Here is a 9,618-nt window from a genome sequence, read left to right on the forward strand (position 1 = left end):
TTATTTTTTTTTTTTTTTTTGCACAGTTTCGGTGCGTAAATCAATATATTTTCTCGTTATAAGAATGTTTTACAAACAAATTGTTCATAATTTTATATTCATCAAATTTTAATAATCATGTGCTCGTATTAGCGCCATGGTTGTGTGCTGATTACAACGATCGCTAACGAATAATTTCACAATCGAATAAATTATTAAAGAAGAAAACAATTTCTTAAAAAAAAAAAGAAAAAGAAAAAAACGATATTTTTGTTAAACATATTCTTATTATTCATTTATATTAAAGTAAAATACATTGCCAAAAGTTTGATTATACAAAGTTATATTCATTCACGCAGTTTCGCGCGTGCCAATACAAATGCACACGAAGAAATACATAAACGCTAAAGTACACACAAATAAATAGAAGTATATGCGCTTAAGTACATTCGTACTCGAGACGCGTGCATACTTATAAATACGCGGATAAATATACATGCATAAATCACCACTGATTCATCCACATTGACACATAAAAACACAGTCGGACAAACAGAAGCGCACAGAGCCATGGCTGTACGCGCATGCACAATATAAACACACGCACGCGCACGCACGCACACTCACACATAACCATATATCTACAAATCTATCCCCCCCCTCCCTCTCCCCTCATCATCCACCTCCCCCCACTGCCGTTCCACACCCCTCCTACACACGCGCACGCACTAACGCACGTACACACGCCCATGAGCGAACACAAACACACGCGCACACCTTTGTATAAGTAGACGAAGTATATGAGGACTTGCGAAATTAATTAGTTAAATGATCATTGTTACATCATTTCATATTGTACGTGACATGCACGCGAATTTCTTAAACATACAAACTTTCAATTTTCATATTAATAAAGTGCTTTGGTAGAAACAAAATTGTCTTCTATATATGATAAGCAATATATAATGAGCTAATTGGAGATTATGATAAGTGAGAAAAAAAAGCGAGAAAGATTTTTCACACGTACTTAAGCAGTACATTAGCGCTCATCAATTATTAAATTTATGATCAACGACAATATAACATAACAAATATGGCTAGGAATGTGTCTATCTAATTGCCAGTGAACTCGTAAAAATCAAACCTATAGTGCTTAAAGTTGACCCTTTCAAGTCCCATCTCCCTCACGCCCTTCGATTCTTTCGCTCTCACACACGCACACAGAGTCACATCGACTAATACGCTTGCAAGATTATCGCGAAAGCAAAGAGATGCGGTTCCACGCAATTCCATTCCGCGAAGTTTTGCGTAAAAGTGTGCGCGCGTGTGATTCTCGAGGCTCGGGGTTGTTTTGATTCCGTGCGCAGCCAAGTCCCGTGACGGGATACTTACCTAAGCACTAACGGCGCGGCACCGGATTAAGGGGTGAAAATGTTTTTATTGCAAGGGGTACGACTCTCCAGCGACGGGGGGCGCTAAGTAGCTCGGTTAAGTATGTTGTTTAAGCCAACACTGGAAGTAACTAGCCAAAGACATTTGGCGATATTTCGGGCGCGGTTGGCCGCGCATGTGTAGAAAAGCCAGATGGTCAGTCGGAGGGTCGCTCTCCTTTTTTCTTTTTTTATTTTCATTCTTCCTTCCTTCTTCCGCCCTTGCCCGCGATCCTTGATCGCGTTCCTCCAGCCTAACGACGTCTAGTTCGCACAATGCATGCGTTTCTCCATTTTGCTCGTTATTGCGACGCTGCAGCGACGTTGCGACAACAACCCATCCGTCTTTCACCTACGATTCCTAACACTCCTCGACACAAATTTACCAGGACAATTTATGAATAATGGATACTGATCTTATAAGCTAAGCATCGTGTCGTATTCGTTCGATAGCATTACTTTAATAACCGGCTGCCATTGATCTCCATTAACCGTTTGATTTATATTATTCGATAAGAATACGTCGAGAGACCAATAAATACACTTGGTATAATGAAATCGCTTTTGGAATTCTTAATGGAAAGTTGCTTAGTGTTGACGAATTCAACGATACAAATAGACTAAAATCTGCCCCATCTCATTAATCTCATTTTCTTATGGAATTTTATTATCTTTGTACAGAGTTCGCTACGACTAATATCGTTAATACTACGAATCGAAGAATTCAGCCCTTCAAATATTAACGTGGCAGATTGGTCTGATTGTGAGCCTGTCATCTTTTGAAGAAGTGTCAGTTAGTTAAAAGGTAATGAATCGCCTGCCTGAAGAGCTTCGAAACTTGGCATATTACGCAATAATTTAGTCTGCCGTCGTTATTAGAGATGAATGACACTAGCGAAATAAAAGCGAGGACGAGGGAGGAATTAAGTATTTAATGCTTTGCAATCGATAGATCGTCAGAGACTCCTTTTTCAACTCATTCATCATGAATAATATTATTACTTAATATTATTACTTGGCGATAAGACATAAGTAGATAAGAATGTAAATAAGTCAGTGTTTGACTTTTTCTTTTCATATCAAATCACTTTTCATATTCCATGCGTTTGCGTTGAATTGTATGCAGTGAAAAACCGTCGCTATAAGATGTCAGATGAGTCGAGTCTCCGCAGAAGAAAGGAAAATCTCTTTAATTAACGCGTTGTATTTATCAATAAGAAAGGGTGGAATTCTTCTTTCTGCCTTTTGGTATGCATCGATAAAATGTAACTCGAGCGAACTCGCAAAATGAATATAAAGTATCTGTATAAGCGACTGAAGCTAAAGATATAAAAGAAATGTATGTGATCGCGCTCCTCGAAGGTCAGCGCACGTCGTCTTAATCACGGGTCTCGTCGTTCCAGTCTGCGAAGAACGAAGAAGTCCGCTTTTCGTCGGAGGGGTCGTAGCCGACGGCGGTGACAGCGGGGGTTGAATGTCACGATAGTAGGAAGCAAATGGGAAATGGACTTCTTCGGCCTGAGATTAAAATACACCAGCACCGCTATTAGAATCTTACTCACGCGGGAGCGGCAACAGACGTATAATTTCCTGGGAGCTTTGAATTGAACGACTTTGGACCTCCGCTGGAGGCGAGACGCGCGAGTGAGACGAGTGTAACCGGCTTTCGAACTTTCGAGGGTGAGGAAGCTCATTAACGGGAGCTTTCTCCTTCTTCGTCGAACGTTCTCCATTATCGAGCTTACATTTTCTGGGAACTGAAGAGCGAACAAGAGGAATGAAAAATGCACGAGCGAAAGAGAGAGAAAGAGAGAGAGAGAGAGAGAAAGAGAGACAGACAGACAGACAGACAGAAAAGGAGGGTTGGAGAGAGAGAGAGAGAGAGAGAGAGAGAAGGAGAGAGCGTCAGGGTAAAAGAGATATTTCTTTCTTCTTTCCCTCTGTTCTTACGTGTCTTATTCTCTATCCCGAGTGCCATTCTTTCCCAGTTCACGCGAGACCAGTTTTAATCTCTACGAACTGTTCTATTTCTTTTTATAGAGTGAGCACAATTGCTCGAGTCCATTTTTTATGCGCGTCGACCCGTAAGTTATGCCGAAAAATTCTAGCACACCGACTTTTAAGAATTCTGCGTATGTTTAGCCTTTGTTACTGGGGATATTAGTGATTTCTGGAATTGGAAAAAAATCTGGTAGAACCGTATACTGCATCTGCAAAATATAGCAAACATTTTTGGAAATGTTGTTTCTGCCAAAGCTTATATTATATATATATATATATATATATATATATGTGTGTGTGTGTGTGTGCGTGCGTGCGTGAGTGCGTGCGTGCGTGTGTGTGTGTGTGTGTGTGTGTGTATGACTAATATTTCATTAACATTTGCTAATATCCTAATATATTAATAGGCGGTGCACTAATAAAAAGTTTTAATTATTTATAAAGTACGGAATGGAAATTTAATATTATATTTAATCACTAGATACTAAACTTGTGAATTATCTGTTTAAAAGCATCATAATATTTTTAGACGATCTTGCTACTTATATATACATTAAGAGTAGTACCTATTACATAATTATTTATATATAATAGTTTAAAATAATACAAGACTAATTTTACCAACTTTTTTAAGAAGAATTTTACCAACTTTATATTAAATTTGTCATAATACGAATCCAATTATTTCAATGGGAAATAAAGTTTCATATAAAATTCAATAACTGCACGTGTTGTTGGATATGTAATATTAATTAATGATTCTACTACTATAATGACATTGATGTATTAGTTAAGAGACTTTAATCATAATAGATCATATGAGAAAAATTAATGAAGACCATTTGCAGTATTAATTTACTGATTTTAGAATCCTGTGCAATAATATTGCAGTAGAGTAAATTTTCAATGCATCGTGGGCTTGAGGCCACCGACGATTAATAAATGCATCGAAATTCGTTCAGCGTGTTTTTGAAGCAAAGGTTTGACAATGAAAACTTTGATGAGGATAATTCATTGTGAATTTTCTAAGGGAATGCGTTTGTCACGTGCTAAATATATTTCCTTTTCTTTTCTTTCTTTTTTTCTTTCTTTTTATACAGACAATTGAAGCATCGCCGAGGAGTTGCATACACACCGCTATGTAACCCGAGAATGGGGGCTTCTGCGAAATGGACAATTCCCTTTATTATTGCGATTAATCCCGTCTCTCTTCTGAAGACGATCGGGTTTAATACCATCATACTCTTCTTCTATCTCTAACAATTGTATTATAGATGCTTAAACGAACAGCTTAGTTTACTTTACATATTGCGTTACTTATTTTTATAAAACATTATTTCATCGTTATACAATACTATTTTTATATAATATGGATTAAAAATAATCTACTTTAATCCGAATTTTATTATTATTTTAAATATATATTTCTTCAGATGTATATCCATTGCAAGGTAATTAAATTCAATTTATACGTGGAAAATATAATAAACGTGATTGGGCATCATGGTTATCGAATTTTTATTTCTATAACTTCATATTTTAATTTATGATAAATATTGATAAACTATATGTGGCATCGTATCGTCTGAGCATGTCTTATAAATTCAATTAATGCTTGCTATGAAATTGTAGAATTGCCAAATTTATCGCGTAAAAGATTAAATTATAGATATCAAATGCAAAAAGGACTTTGACTATACATTAACTAGCTTATTATACCTACGTTATATAAAAATGGAAAATTTAAATTAATTAAAATTCCAAACGATAATAATAGCTTATTAAAGTTTATCTTTCTCCCTCCTCCTCCTCCTCCTCCTCCTCCTCCTCCTTAACCCAGGTCATCGGAGTCAAGGACCACATTATACGTAATTTATCATTAATGATTGTCAGCATTTGTCACATACGCTGTGAAATCGTGAAATCTGGCTTACCAAATCTCACCTTCCACACCCAAATATTACAGCTCTACTTCCGATCAGGATGACTTATTGCCAACGTGAAATTTCCACCCGAGGCTCTCCCGGAAACTCCACTCGGGCCAAAGAAGGAAACTACTCGCTTCCAAGCAGCGACTGCCACGACAAAGGAACAAGGAGAAATAGCGAATAAGAATAGAGAGCTTCTCGCTCTCTCCTCATCTATCGCTGAATGGTAGATGCTCGCTAAATTCCAGACTCCCGTAAGGTCGCTGCCGAGGCGCTCGGCTGTACGCGAGCGGGTAACACTCGTCGTGCACAACTCGGCTCGCGTGAAATAAAGGGCGTGGTTTTCGGCGCGGAGCCAAGGATTGGCTGCGAACTTGGCTCGCCGGTCGATATACACCCGGTATAGCTACCTATATCTCCTCCTGTATAACGCTCGGGGCACACACCCAAGTACACTTGATACTGGGGCCGGGCTACGGGGCGAGCGGGAGGGAGACTAGATGAGACGAGCCCGTCCAGAAATTAGGTCTGTAAACAAGTTACTGTTTTCTGCATTATGATAAAGCGCTTGGAGTGAGATACCTGAATCAAATCAGGCTCCACAACTCCTTGTCCTCTCTTAATTCACGATCCTGATCCGTGGAAAAGTGTTTATTAGTATTTCTTATTTTTCTTCTTTTTTTTTTCTCTAACCTTTTGTCCGCGTTTCATCTCATTCGTTCGCTATTCTTTTCTTTTGCCTATGGTATATTTGCTCATGGTATATTGATCTAATCGTAACGACTGTTGTCGTATTGTATTGTTTTGCATTTACTTCAGGCAACAGTCGCAGTAACAGTCATGTAAGAACAGTTTTATTTACAAAAAATTCATCTTTTCTAGTGCGTTTTGTAATATAAGTGTATGAATGGAAAAATTTATTCAATTCCCTTATACGATAGATTTCGTATAAGCAGCTGGCTGAAAATAATAACAATAGCAAGCCATTTTAATAAATTTCAATTTCTTAATAACAATTTTGCATTTAAGTATTGCATATACAATTTATGCTTATTATCATTCGATGCTTTATTTTATATTTTGGAAATGATTATTACCTGCAAGCAGATGATGGCATTTATCATTAGTTTGTAATTTTTCGATTTCTTATAATAATGAATGATTCGTCGACTTTATTCATTAGAATGTCAGTAAATTTTAAATGAATTTTAAAAATTACAAAAGTTTAACGTGACATTCTTGTATATACAGAAGCGAATAAACTCTAAGATATTCGAAAAACATATTAATGAAGAAAAACTGCATTATCGCTACAACAAAAATATAAACTCAAATAAAATTATAATTTAATAGCATAATAATTTTGTTTCGTATTTTGTTCTTTAAAAATGAAAAAGCGAAAAAACGAAGAAACGAGAAAACGAAAAAACAAAAGAAAACGTACGTAATTTGCTGAGGTGATGATGAAAAGAAGATAGAAAATTCAAGAATTCGTAATGTAATATTATGTAAAGAACTTGATAGTATTACATAATTATTTTCTCTTTTATAAAAAGTACGCCGGAGCGTATACTCGGCGTATCTCCTCTCTCTCTCTCTCTCTCTCTCTCTCTCTCTCTCTCTCTCTCTCTCTCTCTCTCGGCGTATCTCTTATATACGTTGGATAAACATATTTGTCGTAATTCGCTTTTACCGAAACTCCATGTCTCCCGGTCCGAAAAGTACAACGAATGAAAATCTCAAAATTTGATGATAAATAATCGTATGCGGGGGAGGGGGAGGGGGATGGAGAGGGGGAGGGGGGGTGTCAGGTCGAAAGTGACGCAATGCTAGTCGCTAAGCTAGTCCGAGTACGCATAAATCAGGCTCGCCGCCGCGGAAGGCGTATCGCCGTTGGATACGTTGCCCCGGTCGCATATTTTAACGCGATACCCACAATAAAAGCCAGCGTCGGTCGGGCATCTGCTTGTCCCTCCCTGATTGAGCCCAACAATGGAAGAGTCCCGGCAGATGAGTTAATCGGCAAGTTCCTTCCAACGTACGCGGGGGTGGAAGAGGAGAGGAAGGAGGAGGATGACGGCGGATAGATTCCGGGGTCTGGAGCTCCCCGGGCGTAACGTGGTACCCTTAATGCGACCTCGTACACGGTCGAGGAGCGACGGCTACGTTGATGTGAGCGGGCCGTAGGAAAGGGACAGTATCGGAGAACAAAAGCTTGACTGACGTCTCCGGTGATGCCGATCTACAGTTTACCGTTGTAGTGGTGCGCAACCGGAGGCTAACCTCGCGGCTCGATCTCGTTCCGCAGACGAGAAGGACGGAAGGATGATATCGTATTGCGAAATGTTTGCCACGGTTACCGACCTACAATCTTTTATATCAAATTAATTGAACTATTTTCCCGGCGTTCTTGCCCGCGCACGCAATTTTAATGAAGGCCGCGGATGTATTTGACCTTAATCGTCAATCCGCTTACTTACCATTGTACTTGCGGGTGCGCTTGAATTATATTCCTTCGAGATTATGAATGTCGTTTCGAAGCGCTGAATTGGGCGAGGCATCGAATGGATTTCGATTACTGACCTCGCAAATATCATTATTTCTCGAATTATAGCATCGAAGAGCTTATGCACTGCAGTGTTTCCATAGTTTTCAACGGAATGAAAATGAAACGCTTATGGAAAGTATGTAACAAAATGCCGCAATTTATAATGGTAAAACATATCTCTGATTGATAATGCCAACGAAAAAATATGTCAATGGAAAAACATGTATCCATTAAATATTGAGTCAAGTGACTAGTGTTACTCCTGAAGTAATTAGTGTAATTTTTGCTTGTTTAACATTCTATTTTGTAATAATAATTAAAGATTTTCGAAACATTAGAATAAAATCTTAAAAACCAAAAAAAAAAAAAAACCTGTTCTTTTTATAAGTTTTATTGGATAGACGATATATATATAATAATTAAAATGCCTCAATATTAATAATTTACAAAGAGAGAGAGAGAAAAAATAACTAAATTTACGTATGCATTAAGTTAAGATTGGACCATTTACAATTGATATTAATAAATTTAATTCTTAGCTTAAAATAAATTAACCAAAGCATCGTTGTATAATAAGGAAAAAGTAAATTTCAGCCAATACATTAAATACATCATTTTATTTATTTATTTTTTTTTTTTCAAATAAAATTTAAGATTCAAAATGCCGGCATTGTAATTTCGCATTGTAAATGAAAAGTCAATAACGCCGTAAAGCAGCGGACGCGAAACTTTATATTTGCCCGATGTCTCGGGGCAAACTGTGAGAGCCACTGGTGATCCGCGGCCCAATAGAGACTAATTCATCAACGAGAGGAGGATGCCGAGTAACCCGATCCACTCTCGTCTACCGCGTCCGCTCGGTCCATCTTTGGAAATTGAATGTGTGCGTATTGCCTGTGTATAGTGGGTACGCGCGTGTTTGTCGGTCCCTCTCATCCGACGGATCTTGATAATATTCTCTAACGGTCAAAAACCATACTATGATGCTAACAGGGTCAAGTCATTTGAGAGTCGAACACGTCGTTGACGCTGTAAGCGACGAGATAGACATTGCCAATTCACCTAGTTTCTTTTGTTCGGCTGTATTGTGCAGCAGCGAGGCACGTGGATAGTCCTCATCTATTATCATTAGGCGCGATAATGAGATGACGTCATTAGTTGCGAGCAATTGGTCGGGCGGAAGGACGTATCTTCAACCAATGCATGCCTATTATGAATTCTGTAAAATGAAAAAATTGTATTATTGAGAGGATAGTATACCTAGATATAGATGAAAATAATGCTACAATTAGTGAAATTTTTGGGTGAAAGTTGTAATTTTATGAGAATAGTGGTTGTGCTTGAGTGAATAAATGAAAAATGGTAAAATCAAATTTACAACCAAAATACAAATAATAAGAATTTCACTTTACTCAAAAAAGCTTATTCGATGGATCGTTAAAAAGATGGCACCAACGGTGAAGTAAAAACATATAAAAAAAAAACAAAAAAACAAAAAAAACAACAAAAAAATTCACATCGAAATTGCTTCGACATTTCTCTTCCAAATGCATTCTCATTTTAATACTTTTCTCGCGCTACGAATTAATTGCCACTTCATCCTGAAACTAATAACGAACAGTTATTTTCAATCCCCGATCCCCATTAGTCTTAAAAAATTAGATTCTCATAATACTCAAATCAATCACGTCCGAGTCGGATCGTCCGTGTCAGGTGCATTCGCTTCTAAAAT

Source organism: Ceratosolen solmsi, unplaced genomic scaffold, assembly GCF_000503995.2.
Source record: "Ceratosolen solmsi marchali unplaced genomic scaffold, CerSol_1.0 scaffold2, whole genome shotgun sequence".
In the NCBI taxonomy this organism is placed as follows: domain Eukaryota; kingdom Metazoa; phylum Arthropoda; class Insecta; order Hymenoptera; family Agaonidae; genus Ceratosolen; species Ceratosolen solmsi.